General features: G+C 44.8%; 1 protein-coding gene across 1 annotated transcript in view; it reads right to left on the reverse strand.

Moving 5' to 3' along the window:
* Positions 1–16704, reverse strand: part of MAST2 (microtubule associated serine/threonine kinase 2) — a 207165-nt gene that overhangs the window by 106648 nt on the left and 83813 nt on the right. The window contains exon 4 of the mRNA XM_029083079.2: positions 8239–8270. The gene's annotated coding sequence lies outside the window, so the exon portion shown is untranslated. The remainder of the gene's footprint in view (positions 1–8238; positions 8271–16704) is intronic.

Here is a 16704-nt window from a genome sequence, read left to right on the forward strand (position 1 = left end):
TCTGACCCGTCATACAGACGGCAATGTTCTGCTGACATCACTCACACTTGAGCTGCAGCAAATCAGGGGCAGGGAGCAGAAACTTTTCCAGAGACTCAGAGCCCAGGGGACCACCCCCTGCACACTGGATGGACTCAGTCTGAAGGAGGGAACGGGCTCACAGGGAAAAGACCCTGGCAGAAGTCGCACATACCAACTTGAAACCTCACCCTGTGACACAAGTACAGTCATCGCTCTCAGAAACCTGGGAGAGTCACAGGCAAAGTGGAGAGCAGCTGTTCTTTACCGGGGAGAGAGAGAGAGAGAGAGAGAGAGAGAGAGAGACAAACAGAGAGAGGGAGGGAGAGACAGAGCATGCCAACCAACAATCCCATTTTTGGAAATCAAAGAGCAGAAGAATTTGCAGGGCCTTCCACCCGAACCATCATTAATGCAATCCTAGTAACAGAGAGAATGTCAAACCGGGAACGCAGCATGAACTCTGACTCAGTGGGATTTATTGAGCGCTCACTGCAAGCAGGGGATGGACTAAGCGCATGGGAGAGAACGGTACTCTCTTCCCCAGATGGGCCAGTTAGGTATTTCTCTAGCAATCTCCTTTAAGGTATTTTGTGACCTTTAACTGAGTTGGTAATCCTTCATTCATACAATCATATTTATTGAGCAGCTACTGTACACAGAGCACTGTACTAATCACTTAGGAAAGTATAATTCACGCAGTAGGATCGGGTACCGAGGAAAGTTACAGAAACACAATGAGAGGGAGGCGGATTAACTACTTAGAGCAAAATTTGGAAACGGCTAAAACCCCGAGACTATTTCTGGGGTGTAATTAGATGCCAGAAAAAGTTTCTTCCCAATACTGGATTGAAGCACAAGATTGCTCTATTGTCACTGATGAAAATAGCCCGCCGGTGGGGTTAAAAATGATCATCTCCTTTCACCAAGTGCCTAGCCAGCTCCACCTTTGATCTCTCCCATTCCAGATTCCCACATTCTTTCCCCCTTCCACAGAATGCTAGGATCCTTTAAATACCCTCTTTGTTCAGAAGGGAATTGTTCCTTTTCCCTGTGTTCCTCCAACACACACCTTCACCAGTCGGAATGCTTCCATCACAATTCTGTTCTTCTGCAACCATCCCATCTGTATATTTTATCGCCGCTGGCGGGGTGCCTTGGATTTGCGAGATTTTTCGCCGCAGAAAGCCTAGCTTTTTAAATTAATTTTCTGCAGCAGTAGCCATTTCGCATTGCTCCAATTCTCCCCCTTGCTCCATTCCTCCCCCACCCCTCCACTACTCAATCAATGAATCAACAGTATTTAACTGAGACCTTACTTTGTGCAGAGCACTGGGCTAAATGCTTGGTAACTCTTGGCTAAGTGCTTGGTACCAGACAGTTGGTTGACACGATCCCTGCCTTCCTGAAGCTTACAGTGTAGCATGTAGAGGGGGAGCCTACATTGACAAATTACAGCTAAGGGAGGCAACCTAGTATAAGGAGGAGGTGAATGTACCCGAGTGCTTTGGGGTGGGGGTGAGGTGGGGTGAATACCTAAGAGTTTCAGGGGATGGGATGCAAGTGCTCGATCTCAACTGTGCAAATTGTGCTTTTCCCTTGCTATTTTCCACAGACTGTTCTCAAACTAGCTTCCCTGCACAGTATCATATCGAAAGAGATCAATTCTGCCCCAAATAAGCTCTGGATACTGCTGATCGATAGCCTCCTTCTGGTGTTTGGGGCCTAGTAATGATGATGATGAGAGTGGTATTTGTTAAGCACTTCCTATTTCCTAGCATGGGGGCATCAGTCAATCACTCATTTGGATTTACTGAGCGCTTAGTGTGTACAGTCAGTCAATTGTACCGAGCACTGGGAAGAGTACACTACAAGGGACACATTCCTTGCCTACAACGAGCTTACAGTCTAGAAAGGGAGACAGACATTAATATAAATAAATGACAGCTCCGAACATAAGTGCCGTGGGGCTGGGAGGAGGGGATGAACAAAGGAGCAAGTCAGGGCAATGCACAAGGGAGTGGAAGAAAAGGAAATGAGGGCTTAGTCAGGGAAGGCCTCTTGGTAGAGATGTATCTTCAATAAGGCTTTGAAAAGGGCGGGAGGGAGGGGGGAGAGTAATTGCTGGATATGAGGAGGGAGGGCATTTCAGGTCAGAGGTAGGACACGGGCGAGAGGTCGGCAGCGAGCTAGAAGAGATGGAGGAACATTGAGAAGGTTTGCACTAGAAGAGCCAAATGTGTGGGCTGGGCTGTAGTAGGATTTTAGCGAGGTGAAGGAGGAGGGGTCAGGGATTGAGGGCTTTAAAGCCAATGGTGAGGAGTTTCCATTTGATGTGGAGGTGGACGGGCATACACAGGAAGTTCTTGGGGGAGGGGGGGGGACAACCTAGATAATAACAACTGTGGGATTTGTTAGGCACTTACTGTATGCCAGGAACTGTACTAATCCTGAGGTGGATGCAGGAAAATCGAGTTGAAAACAGTCCCTCTCTCACATGGAACTCATAATCTTAATCCACATTTTACAGATGAGGGAACCGAAGCCCAGAGAAGCAAAGGGACTTGCCCAAGGTCACCCAGCAGACAGGTGGCGGAGATGGGATTAGAACCCAGGTCTTTATGACCCCCGGGCCCAGGCTCTAGCCACTATACCTCAGTGCTTCTCTACCTGTCTCCATGACATCAGCTCTTGGGAAAGTACAATACAACAATAAACGGACACAGTCCCTACCCACAACGAGTTTAAAGTTTACAGGGGGAGACAGACATTAATATAAATCAATAAATGACAGCTATGTCCATAGGAGCTATGGGGTGGGGAGGGGGAGAATGAAGAAAGGGAGCAAATCAGGGAGACACAGAAGGGAGTGGGAGAAGAGAGAAGGAGGGGTTAGTCAAGGAAGGCTTTGGCCACCAACAGGAGGCCACCTGGATCCACTGTGCTATCGGGAGATACCATTTATGCCCAAGTGTGGGGCATCGGAGTGGGTGAATACAGCAACTCAACTTTCCTTTACGCTGCGGGTTTTTGCAAGAATGTGGCCCTCCTGCTACAGAAGTAGATGTATGCAAAACTGGCCACTTTATTCATGTTGGTGAACACAGCACTATCAGGAGATGGACCCACAGCCCGATACTTTAGTAGAAAAAATAACTACCTTTTACCCGACTGTAGGTCTTGTTTGCCCCAACCTTTGACCCTTCTTCATTTAAAACTGAAGTGTCAACTTCTGCCCCATTTCTAAAGAATTGGCTTTTTTTTCCTCCTCTTGAATTTGCAATGAATAGTTTATATCTGTCCACGATTTGTCCAGAGACTTTCTAATTACCCCTCCGCCCCAGAGAGAAAGGGAACAGATATATAAACTCCCTTACTGGTCTGTCCATTACCATCCCTCGCAAGCTATTCTCCCACTTTTTGTGTTTAAAATGTTTCTCTCCTCACAAAGGTTTAAGTAGAGGGTGAACTCAAGGACTGGGTCTGAACAAAGTCAGGAAGAAGCTTTAAGCTAGGATTTAACATGTTCTCTGAGTCTTAGCACAATTATTTTGCTTTTTTTTCCTTCACCTGGGGCAGTTAGAGAATATTAGTGTAGGCAGACTTTTTTGTACAAAGAAGAAAACATATTTAGGGTTTTGGGTCGAATTACCAAGTGGGGCATTTGAAAAATTCAATCTACAGATCATCAGTGTCCTCTGAAAAAAGATGACTAGCACAGGGACGTGGGCGAGACACAGAACTATCTGTAACCTGTCTGGGATGGGAAGGGTTGGATCCAGACTCCCTTTGCCTCTGAGACTGCTGGGTGTTCTCCCTGAACGTGAAACTAAGGCCATCTGCCTCAACTACCCTTTACGACGGGTAGAGAAGCAGCACCGTCTCCTGGACAGTGCCTGAGCCTGGGAGTGAGGAGGACCCGGGTTCTAATCCCTGCTCCGTCACTGGTCTGCTGGGTGACCTTGGGCATGTCACTTCACTTCTCTGGACCTCAGTTCCCTCATCTGTAAAATGGGGATAACGACTGGGAGCCCATGTCGGACGGGGACTGGCTCCAACCCGATTTGCTTGTATCACCCCAGAGCTTAGTACAGTGCCTGACACATAGTACACACTTACCAGATAGCAAATTACGAATTATCATCATCATTATTACAACATTAAAGAAGCTGCGTGACCTAGTGGAAGGAGCCTAGGCACCAGAGGACCTGGGTCTGCCACTTTCCTGCTGAGTGACCCAGGGGGAGTCGCTTCACCTCTCTGGGCCTCAGTTTCCTCAGCTGTAAAATGGGGATGAAATGCCTTTTCCCCTCCTACTTAAGACTGTGAGGCCCATGTGGGAGAAGTCCTGGGTCCAACCTGAATATCTTGGCAATTTACCCCAGCACTCAGTACAGAGTTTGGTATATACTAAGTGATTTACAAATACTATTATTATCTTCATCAACATCTTCGTATAGTTCTCACCTACCAATCCCCTACATCCAAGCCCACATTTCTGGACCACCTTCTTTCTTTTCATGCGTACACTCACTTTCACTGCTCTTTCACCATCTGCGTAAACTATTCCTCACCCTCTGAATCCAGCCCCTTCCCACTTCTCAACAACTAGGTCCGCCTTGGATTTTATTCCCCCTCTTAGGTCAGACCCGGCGCTTTCTGGCTCCAACCCTGAAAAGTCTTTTTTAATTGCCACTTAATTCATCCCCTCCTCCCACCCCCTGCCTCTTCTGTGCCAGCTTGATGCCTGAATTGAGATCTCTAGTTGGGCCCACCTGGGGCACACTTTGGTCTGTGCTCCCCCATTTACCCAAATTGGTAGCTGGCATCTGTTCCCTACCACTTTCCACACAAAAAAGTGCTTCATTTTGGGAAGCTACTGTGAGCCCTAAAGGAAAAAAAAGGGGGTATTTAAATAATCTTCACCCATGCATGAGTGGTACCCAGTTTTTGATTTTGCATATTTTCAATTTATTAAAACATGATAATAATAATGATAGTGATAATTGTGGGATTTATTATTTTATTAAAAACAATAATAATGACATTTGTTAAGGGCTTACTATACGCCAAGCACTGTTCTAAGTGCTGGAGTAGATACAAGCTAATCACATTGTCCCACGTGGGGCTCAGTCTTAATACCCATTTTACAGATGAAGTAACTGAGGCATAGAGAAGTGAAGTGACTTTCCCACGGTCACAGAGCAGACAAACGGTGAAGCTGGGATTAGAAGCCAGGTTCTTCTGACTTCCAGGCCCTGGGCTCTATCCACTGGGTCATGTTGTTTCTATTACATATCTTTTATTACCATTGATGATGGTAATAAATTTCTATGATGTCTTTTGAACGAGGAGCTCAATGTTCCACCAGGATCAGGAAATGTATTGGTTGTTTTTTGCCTCGTAAATAAGAGAGCTCCAATTATCTAATATCCAGTCCAAGGAAATATTAGCTGACCACTCCTGGAAGATCATTTCAAAGTCCTGTCTGACTACACTTAGGGTTGACAGAATTCACATCGGCTCTACAGGGTCTCAATCTGTTACAGTGTAATTACATATTCCCTGCAAAGAAGAAGCCAACAGTAAGTGGAGGGTATTTAACCCTTCTCTGATTTTTTAACAGGAGGCATTTGCGATTAATCATTGGTTGATAAAATTACTGTAGGTAAGGAGCACTTAACGGTTGACTATAATTTGCCTATTTAAACCTCGGCATTTCATCACTTAGTTCCTGAATAAAGAAGATAATGTGCATTTTCAGGTGTGTGCATAAGGATAATAGAAAATTAATCCCCCAACCAAGCAAATCTGAAGTTCACGAGACAGGAAGTCATTTGATGACAGCCCTAATGAAGTCAACCGCGAGGTATTCTGCTTTACAAATAAAAACTTTGGCACTAAGTCCTCCAGTGAACTTGAAACATGTCAGCAAAACAGGTGTTTTTCTGGGGGAGCAAATTTAAAAGTCTGAAAGGTGTCATTGACATGGTTGTGATGAACATATTACAATTCCCATTAAAAAAGGAAACTGTCAGATGATTACTCAGTTCAAAACTGAGGTCCAGAGATGTTAAGTGACTTCCTCAAGGTCACACAGTAGGCAACTAGCAGAACTGGGATGAAAACCCTGATCCTCTCACACCCAGGCCTGTGCTCTTTCCATTAGGCCTCGCTGCTTCCCTACACATTCCTGAAGAGTCTATATGGATCCATGTGCATCACCAGAGAACCACTTTAAAGCCTAACTAATTAGCCCCCTTGTTAGAGGGGGAAGCAAAGATTCAATTATATCTTTATGAGAGTTGCCAATATTTGAGGGTGGGCACACCCCCATCCCCCTGACCATGTCAACCAAACCCCCAGGTTCCCTGACACACACCTTCATGGATTTAAAAAATTTCTAAGAAATAGTTCATCACTAGTCGATTGGTAACATTTGGAAATCCGAAGTTCCTTTAGTCTTCCAGGAAAAAAGGCCGCGTAAGAAAATCCGAAAATAAATTCACAAAATTAATAAAAACTGAGCAGATATTACAGAAATATCACACAGCATAAACATTAACAACATATTTAGCCTCTGCTAATTGCCCATGTTCAGTTGCAACCTTCAAAAGCCCTAAATTCAGAGGGAAAACATAGCTACAACTGTTAGCAACAAAAACAGGAGTGCATAAATGAATAAGTACACCTATTATGTGTTATGGGATCAATACTTCAAGTGGGGTTTTATTTTCCTACACTCGCTCTTGTACAAAAGCACCAACTGTATTTAAGACAAACTAGCAAAACGGGTTTTCAAAAGAAACGCTGGATGAGTTCATCATCAAAGAATCTTTAGATATCAAATAGCAAAATAACTGGCAAGCTCGTGGCCAACACTAAGAAGTCTGGGTTTACATAAACAGATTGCTTAAACCCTCCAAAAGGAGTATGTCAAGCCCTCACACTTGACATAGTTCTACTCTCAGAATTCTGTCATGGAACCAGATCTCTTTCCCCCAATCCTCTAACAATTAGAGCCAGGAGAGATAGTAATTAGCAGAAGAGCAAATCCAGACGCTGAGCAATATTCCTAAGAGGTAAAACTCGGAGCCTCTGCTCCTAGCCATGCTGAAGCGGAGTTCCTAGTCACAACTGCACAAAGCCCTGTGCAATAGAGGTGTGGTCCGCCAGGCTCAAACCAGGCCCACCCAAGCTCGGGCTGGACTGGGCCATCAAATGGTGGGTTTGCATTTAGGACATGCTAGGGAAGGCCCTTGGGCCCCCATTTCCAACTTCCTTCAACGGAAAGAGAAGTGGCCGCCAACGAGCCCAGCAGTGTCACACAGGCACAAAAGGAATCTAGCGCATCTCAAGCTCCTGCTTGTTTTCCGGGACTAGTCCCAGGAAAGCACAGGGTAGCCAAGCGCCTGTCTCCCGTCACACAGATGAATGAACTGGCTGGCTCCTTTCAGAGAGGTCACCTCGAGCTTTCGACCCGCTCTGGGTCCACGGTATAAGAAATCAGCTCAGGGTTGATCAGGCCCAAGCCCCAGGATCTTGGCCTTCACAGCTCGAAAATCAAAAACGCCTTTTGAATCACACTTATTTATCTATATCTACATATTCACATATATATAATATATGCAATGCAATACACACACATATATACATAGATAATTGAAGAGTTTTATAGCTCTGAAAATCCTCAAAGATTACAACCTATTCATTAGATTACTTTTCAAAAGACAGCTTTTAAAGTTTACTTTTTTTGTCTGCATCATTGCTGAGTCAAGCCCCAAAGAGAAACACACACATATATTTATATCCCCTGTGTTCCATGGCCTGGTATGGATTTCAATTTTCAGAAGTGGAAATACACTTACAAGACCAGTACAAAGCCAAAAACTGAGGGAATTCTTTGCCAACAAAAATGATTTGCACAATGCCTAATGGACTCAGTGTCAGACTGAAGTCAGGATGTCTGAGATCCAAACTTCCATCAGCCAATGGCTCACTCTGGTAGCTGAGGACACGTCTCCATCTTCCTGATTTCTTCCCCCAAATGAAGAGGTAATAATTACCAACTCAAAATGTGCTGGAGGATTTCACAGTATTTGGGGCTTTTCCTGAATAACATCACTGGGGATTGCATGGGGTTATATACAGGATACACAGGTTGATATGGCAGAAACAATGCTAGTTAAAGTACAGAGTGATAAAAAAAAATGTACTTACAAGCTTCCTCTTCTAGGAAGGCTCAATTCTTTCTGAAAAATAAAATACAAACCAAGTTTAGAGGACTGAAGGATCCTTCGGTTAAAATATATTGACAATGTTTTTTAAAAAACATAAAAGATAAGGTAATATTACACTTGTCCGTTTTTTAAGAAATGAACCAAAAATAAAAATGAAATTCTACCAGCGTATCACATCGTGCTTACTATGCAATTTTTGTCTCCAAACAACATGTTCATCACTCCTCCCACCAGTGTAAAATGCATTATAGAAATGTAGACTCTGGTGCCAATCAGACCAGGTGGGAAAGCACAAAGATAAGTGGACTTATTCACAATAACTATGGGAAGAGAACCTTCCACAAGCAAAACAAACTCATGAAAGTATAAACAAATGGGTGAGAATGTGGGTTCAAATATGTTTGGGTTGTGCAGATGGCAGGGCAAGGCGGAGAACTGTCTTGTATTTTGGAGAGTAACCGTTAGTAAGTTTTTGTCTGAGTTGATGTCAGTAGACGAGTCAGGAAAGGATGAAGTGAACAAGGTGGGTGTACTTGGGTCAAAGATGTTACGGACAAGAATGCTCTCTAAAAGGGTGATTCTGATGAGGAGAGTCAGATGAGAAAGAGAAACAGGGAAAAGGTGAAAGGAAAGAAAGGGGAGTTGCCCAATCGGGTGGGGTTTTGTGGGGAGGAATCAGAAAACTAGGAAGTGAAGAAAAGCACAGAGCTAGCCAACTTTAAAATCTCAAAAATCTTCACCATGCCTCAACTTGTGTTAAACATTTTGTTCCCAGTGAAGTTTATTTCCGTGTATCTGTAATGAACAAACTACAGCTTAAACTTTAACACTCCACTACCTTCTTTCGATGTGGGTGAAAAGAAGCAAGCTGGAAAAACATCTTGGAGTTGACCATGCTCGAAATGTTTAGCAATTTGTTTCGTCAGGTAGAGGACAGTTTGCAAGTTTCATCACTAGATGGAACCATTTCCCATTCAGAAACACTAACTGAAAGGGGGAAGGTTGAAATTCTAAACGCTACTAGAAGAGAAAGGATTTTTATTCTCAACTAAATCAAGCTTAAATCACTACCACTATTCAGCTAAATACAGCCCTGTCATTTAGATTCCACGGTGATCTCCAGCTAAAAACAGTTCCCACCATCTCTTTATGCGGCCTAGCTAACTCAGTTGGGCAAGTCACCCTTTCCCGGGGATATTCGGAGAACATTACGCTGCGACGAAAAGAAATTAAATGATTTTCAGTGAAAGGGAAAGCTTCAATTGGAAAGAAAGAAAGCATAAATGAATGAATGAATAAGTGGAATAAATAACCCGAGAACCACATGAGGCCTAAGAGCGGCTGAGGGGGTGAAGCCACCTCAAAGAGTTGGCTTTCCGGGAGGATTGTAATGGTGGGGAGGGACGTGGTTTGCCATACTGCAAGGTGGAGTGGTCAGAAGAGGGAAAGTAGAGGCAGGTATAGTTAAGAGCCAAGCTTGAGAAGTGCAAAAAAGTGCCAACTGGCTATAGTGAGAGGAGGAAGTAGCATGAAAAGGATTCAGTGAGTAAGAGTCTTGAACCCAAAGGTCAGGGATTTCTGTTTGTCGTGAGGGGGAAGGTGTTGGGCACTGGAGGCTTTGGAGAAGAAGAACAGGAACAACATCTTAGGGAGATGATTCGGGAAGGAAAGTGTACCAGAGAAAAATGGGGAATGAGACTGGAGGCAGGGAGGCCACTGAGGAGCCTGTTCCAGAAGTCCAGGAGGGAGGAAAAACAAAAAAGATTCTTGGCCATAAAAGCAAAGAGGAAGATCTAGGAAATACTGTGGGAAAATGGGCAGGATTGATTTTTAAACATATTGTTGTCCTTCGAATCCCTCTGAATTCATTTCCAGGGTGGCAGACTAGACACGAGAGGTGAAAGACAACAACAAACTTAGGAACTTCTGATGAGGGAGGCCTGTGGAGACAATGACACTTGTCAGCTGCACCGCAAGTAAGGGAAGAGGAGGTTTCAAAAGCACCGTGATGCATCTAGAACTTCATTTTCGGAAGATGTCTGGAGACAGCAGAGTGCAGGACGCGCTGAAGAGGGGAACACCACAAGAGGGATGAATGCTATTTTGAGAAAGTGAACCCTGTTCTGGTCATCCCAGGTGATTGTATTAATCACCAGTGGGTTCACAGAAGCAGGTGCCTTGATGCAGGAGAGCTCAAGGCTCCTCCCCAGTTCCCACGTTATTCTATGCTACCACTCTGCTCTCGTGAGACGGCGGGTGACGCGTCCTCGAAGGGGTAGCTGCACATGTGGTACGTCCCTACTGGCAGAACTGGAGGGTAAAGCAGACCTAACTTGCATCACCCGGGCCCGCCATTCGGCTGCTCTGTGACCTCGGGCAAGTCACTTCACTTCTCTGGGCCTCAGTTACCTCATCTGTAAAATGGGGATTGAGACTGTGAGGCCCATGAGGGACAGAGACTGTGTCCAACACGACTGACTCGTATCCGCCCCAGCCAGAGTTTAGTATAGTGCCTGGCACAGAGTAAGCTTAAAAAATACCGTAATTATTTGTTATTCATTACAAATGGACTGAAAGCACCTCTGGCCTCCCAAATCATCATTGTCATCCATGGTATTTACTGAGCACTCCTAAGTACTTGGGAGAAATCATTGCAACGGGATTGGTAGGGATGTTCCCTACTTGCATGAACTTTTGTTTTTTAATGGCATTTAATAAGTGCTAACTATATGCGAGGCACTGTACTAAATACTGGGGTAGATCAATCAATCAATCGTATTTACTGAGTACATACTGTGTGCAGAGCACTGTACTAGATGCTTGGGAGAGTACAATACAACAATATAACAGACACAGTCCCAGCCAATAATGAGCTTACAGTCTAGAGGGGGAGATAGGCATTAATAAAAATAAATTATGGGTATGGATCTAAGTGCTGGGGGCTGGGAGCGGGGGATGAATAAAGGGAGCAAGCCAGGGTGATGCAGAAGGGACTGGAAGAAAAGGAAAGGAGGATTTAGTCTGGGAAGGCCTCTAGGAGGAGATATGCCTTCAATAAGGCTTTGAAGTGGGGGAGAGTAATTGTCGGTATAAGGAGGGAGGGCGTTCCAGGACAGAGGAAGGACGTGGGCGAGAGGTCGGAGAGACAGATGAGGTGGAGGTATAGTGAGTAAGTGGGCATTAAAGGAGTGAAATGTGCGTGCTGGGTTGTAGTAGGGCAGTAGCAAGCTGAAGTAGGAGGCGGCAAAGTGTCGACTGTTTTAAACCTGATGGTGAAGAGTTTCTGATAGATACAAGCTCATCAGGTTGGACACGATCCCGGTCCTTCATGGGGCTCACGGCTTTAATAGCCATTTTACAGATGACGTCACTGAGGCCCAGAGAAATGAAGTGACTGCCCGAGGTCACACAGTAGAGAAGACGTGGAGCCAGGATTAGACCCAGGTCTTTCTGACTCCCAGGCCCCGGCTCTAGCCAGTAGCCCACACTGCTTCTCATTCTTCTGCCAGGATGGGCCACAGGAATCCCAAGTCTGTCAAAGTGTCTAAATCTCTGGCTAGCCTGTTTGTTAGATAGGTCTGAGACTGGTTTAATATGAATCAGTCCTTTGGTTTTCTGCCAATGCCCCATAAATATACACATCTATCTGGTCTGCAAAACATATATACCCCCAACACCTGAGAATTCTTCTTCTTCATTTATTAGGAAAAGAGCAATCGCTCTGGAAGCTCCTTTAAAAAGAATACCAAAAAAAACTCAAGTGGCTTGGTGCAGATCATGAAATATTTGGACTACAGGAATGTTAATGAGATTTAGCCTCTCTGGTTTGGATGGAAAATACTGCTGGCCCTTGCAAGAAAAACAGCTGCAAAATGTCAATCACATTACACAAAGGCATTTTAACATGATTAAGAACTTGGGAGCATCAATTTCCCTACTCATTTGCACCAAAAATAAAATAAAATCTGAGTCAGGAAGTCTGACAACAGGATAGCTAAAAATACAATCTGATTCTATTATTAAAATTCATTCATTCATTCAATAGTATTTATTGAGCGCTTACTATGTGCAGAGCACTGTACTAAGCGCTTGGGATGAACAAGTCGGCAACAGATAGACAGTCCCTGCCCTTTGACGGGCTTACAGTCTAATCGGGGGAGACGGACAGACAAGAACAATGGCACTAAACAGCGTCAAGGGGAAGAACATCTCGTAAAAACAATGGCAACTAAATAGAATCGAGGCGATGTACAATTCGTTAACAAAATAAATAGGGTAACGAAAATATATACAGTTGAGCGGACGAGTACAGTGCTGTGGGGATGGGAAGGGAGAGGTGGAGGAGCAGAGGGAAAAGGGGAAAATGAGGCTTTAGCTGCAGAGAGGTAAAGGGGGGATGGCAGAGGGAGTAGAGTAGAGAGTAGTAGAAATTACTAATTACTAGTGGCTATAAATTCAAATGCCATCTTTTAATGAAAACAACACAGAGTTTATCACACTTTTCCTCCCAAGGGCTCCAAGGGTAGCTATAAAAACGGTAACAATCGGCAATTGACCATTTAACGGTCTAAAAAAATGCAACGTGGTTCCTTGCCAAATAAACCGCTCTCCTGTCTTCCCCACGTGGGTTTTATTTCAAGGTTAGAAGTGACTCGACTCCACTAGATGGAGCCATCAAATTGTCTTCTCTGCCATAATAATAATGATGGTATTGATGGTATTTGTTAAGCGCTTACTATGGGCAAAGCACTGTTCTAAACACTGGGGAGGATACAAGGTGATCACGTCCCACGTGGGGCTCACAGCCTTAATCCCCATTTTACAGATGAGGGAAGTGAGGCCCAGAGAAGTGAAGTCACTTGCCCAAAGTCACCCAGCTGACAAGTGGTGGAGCTGGGATATGAACCCATGACCTCTGATTCCCCAGCCCGGGCTCTTTCCACTGAGCCATGCTGCTTCTCTAAGCCATTAGCCGCTGCCACTCTCTTTATGAGTGAGAGGCCACCCCCACCCGCAGGGTCGAACTCACAGAGCATCACGGAAGGGGTAAAAACCCAGCAGTAGGGGAATGCCAGAGGGTGCACATCATCCATGGTGAATATGTCTGGCCATCGAGGGTAGTGGTCAGTCTCAACGGGGGTCCTGAAAATCACCAGCTAATGCTGGGGGTCAGGGAAGACCACAGAGGCTACCGAGGTGGCTATTTGGGCAACCACTTCCCGGTCTTTCACCAACCACGCACTTCAGACCCTGAAATTACTTGCCAATACTTTTGCACACGTCTATTACTTGATACTACTGACTGACTGGTCTCTGGTGCTGGGCTAAGCGTTTGGGTAAAGTACAGCGCAATAGAGTGGGTAGATATAATCCCTGGCCCCCACAGGGAGATTTCAGCTTCCATTTACAATGGGAGGCTTCATCGAGCCTGGCTGGGGGTAGACGGACTACCCTTGGCCTGTTAGTTTGACCTAAGAGGCCCCGGTTCAACGAGGTATTCATTCAGTCGCATTTATTGGGCACTTAACTATGTGCAGAGCCCTGTACTAAGCGCTTGGGAGAGTACGATATAACAATAAACCGACACCGACCCTGCCCACGACAAGCTTACAGTCTAGAGACGAGCTTATAGTTTAGCAGCAGCAACGGGTCAACGCCCGGGAGGTGAGAGGAAGGGAGTGTGGTGAAGGAGACTCCTGGGATGGGCTCAGTATAGAAAGGTCGGTGGAATGGCCTACATACTTAAAATGGACCGTGATTTGGCTCCTGCAGTCAGTTGGTCAGTTGTCTTTACTGAGCATTTACTGTGTAGAGCACTGTACTAAGCGCCTGGGAGAGTACACTATAACAATAAAACAGACACATGCCCTGCCCATAATGAGTTTACAGACTACAGTCTCCAGTGTCGAGAAAACAGTAGGATTTTTTTAAAAAAAAGGCTCTTGGGACGAGGTCATTGCCTGGCTTGAGGTGACCGCACTAACTTTTTGAGAGATTTCCAGCCTCTGCAGCACGGCTCTTGAGAAACCAAGGCCCAGTCATTTCCCCTCACAAGGCGGAAGTTTTGATTCAAGAGTGGGTGGCGTTCAGAAACCTTTCAGTTAATTACATTCCCAAGTGGGCTGTTTTGCAAAATGAATGAAAACTCGATTCTGGGCTTCTACCAGGATTTCCCAATCAGAAGTACAGTAACTGGTGCCTGTTTTCTTACTGTTTGTGTATCATCCTGTTGAAATTTTACAGACCTCAGTAGACACACGTTCAAGGAAGTATACTTGACATGCTGAACATGGAGAGATGTTTCGCTGGGGTTTGCTACAATAGACCTTCCCTTTCTCCATTTAATGAGCCACAAGATATGCAAGGTGAATGATTTTTAAACCCCCCCAAGAGATAGGCACCATGTCTAAATTCCCAACTGGGTATTCTTTTCCTGGAATTCGTGCAGCGTTCTGCAAAGAGTAAGCATTTAATAAATATTGCTACTTCAATAAAACACACAGCTCCTATCTGAATATTGGCACTAGCCAGGCTTCGAATCAACTCTAGATTATGATCTTTTTAATAAGTGTAGTCTTTAAAGAGAAGCAAGCAAGGAGGTACTTAGTAAGTGTTCTCGAAAGACTGAAAAGTCCTCTGGTCAAAGAACCCTCATGTGCAACCTATAATCAAGGAATTTGGACTGAAAGAGAATTAATGCAGTAAAGTTATGGTGCTTTTGTCCTACAGGTTTCCATGCACTGTTTCAGGCGCATATCTTTTTCCAAAAACTTCAACGCTGAAAGGACTGACCCAGGTAAACCAGTAACAAAATCAATCGAGGTATTTTTGCACAGTGCCATATTTTTCGTGCTTTACCTTGGACAAATGTGCAATCATTCCATTTTGGCACTGATTACCTTGGTAGATTTTTCCAAGGTAAAGCATGAAAAATATGGCACCATGAAAAAAGGTCCCAAAGGATCTAAAGAGAACCTACAAGTCTGCTACTTAAGAAAGTCCACTCTTCTTACCTGAGGGCCCTATTTAGAAAGCAAACGGTGCCTAGATAGCTTTATTCTAACAACTGATAGCTTTATCCGGAACGACTCTACATTCCCCGTGGGGAGACAACAACAGTTAATTTTAATTTCCACTTCATGAATAATAGTCACAGTGGGGGAGAGAGAGGAGCCTGGAAGGAATAATGCATTGAGTAAGTCTGAACACAAATGTAGAAAGATGAGGTTCAAATTAACATCAGTAATTATATTCACGCTCCCTGGATACCGTGTCCCACTTATATGTACAGTTCCAGTCTTCTCTCTCTCAAATTCCAAACGAAGCAACAACTCGACAGAGACACCAGGAGTAGGCTCAAGATGAACAGAAGCTAGCAACACCACAGGTCAGGAGAAACACCCTATTTTACCTTATACCCTATTTTAAACATAATCATCGTGATGGCATATACTCAGTACTTCTCGCTGTACTGAACTAAGTGCCAGTGTAACACACAGGATGTTTCATGTGGGACTCACAATCTAGAAGGGAAGGAGGATGGATAAGAAAGCAAAAGCAGCTTGGCCTAGTGGATACAGCCTGAGCCCTAGGTTCTAATCTACTGGCTCCGCCACTTGTCGGCTACGTGACCTGGGGCACGTCACTTCACATCTCTGGGCCTCGGTTCCCTCATCTGTAAAATGGGGATTACGACTGGGATCTCATGTCAGATAGGGACTGTGTCCAACTCGAATGACAATGAGCGCATTTTAGCATAAACAGATCCCAAATAAAGGAGCTTCCAAGGAGTGAGTTTGGAGATTGTTGGAATTCAGTGAATCCTTAAACCGGCCAGGAGAATGAGCACTTCCCTGAAGTCTCAATCCTTTTTGGTGGAGCGTCATTAACCCTACCGTACACCCAGGGAAAGTGGATCTCAGTGAGTTCCCCTAGACCACCCTTAGCCAATGGTCACTTTCGGGTTCCCAGACTTCATCATAATAATCACGGTGGCATGTGTTAAACCCTTCCTATGTGCCAAGCACTATGCTAAGCACTGGAGTAGATACAAAATAATCAGGTCGGACACAGTTCCTGTGGCCCCTGGGCCTCACAGGGTAAGTACAAGAAAAAAATGTTACTGAATCCCCATTTTACAGATGAGGAAACTGAGGCACAGAGAGCTGAAGGGACTTGCCTTTGTGACGCTAACATTACCTGAAATTCACCAAGCTCCTTGTGGGCAGGAAACAAGGCTACCAACTCCGTAGCACTGTACTCTCCCGAGCACTCAATACACTGTTCTGCCCACATATCTAAGCATTCAGTAAATACCGCTGCTTGAATGAAATAGTCCTCCGTAATCAAGTAAACCCTCCGCTCCTATTTGAACAGCTCTGAGAAAGATGAAGCTTGAAGGATCTCTTCCTTCAATGCCGTGCGCTCCGATAACAGGCTCAGGCAA

The sequence above is a fragment of the Ornithorhynchus anatinus genome, chromosome 18 (assembly GCF_004115215.2).
Source record: "Ornithorhynchus anatinus isolate Pmale09 chromosome 18, mOrnAna1.pri.v4, whole genome shotgun sequence".
NCBI lineage: Eukaryota > Metazoa > Chordata > Mammalia > Monotremata > Ornithorhynchidae > Ornithorhynchus > Ornithorhynchus anatinus.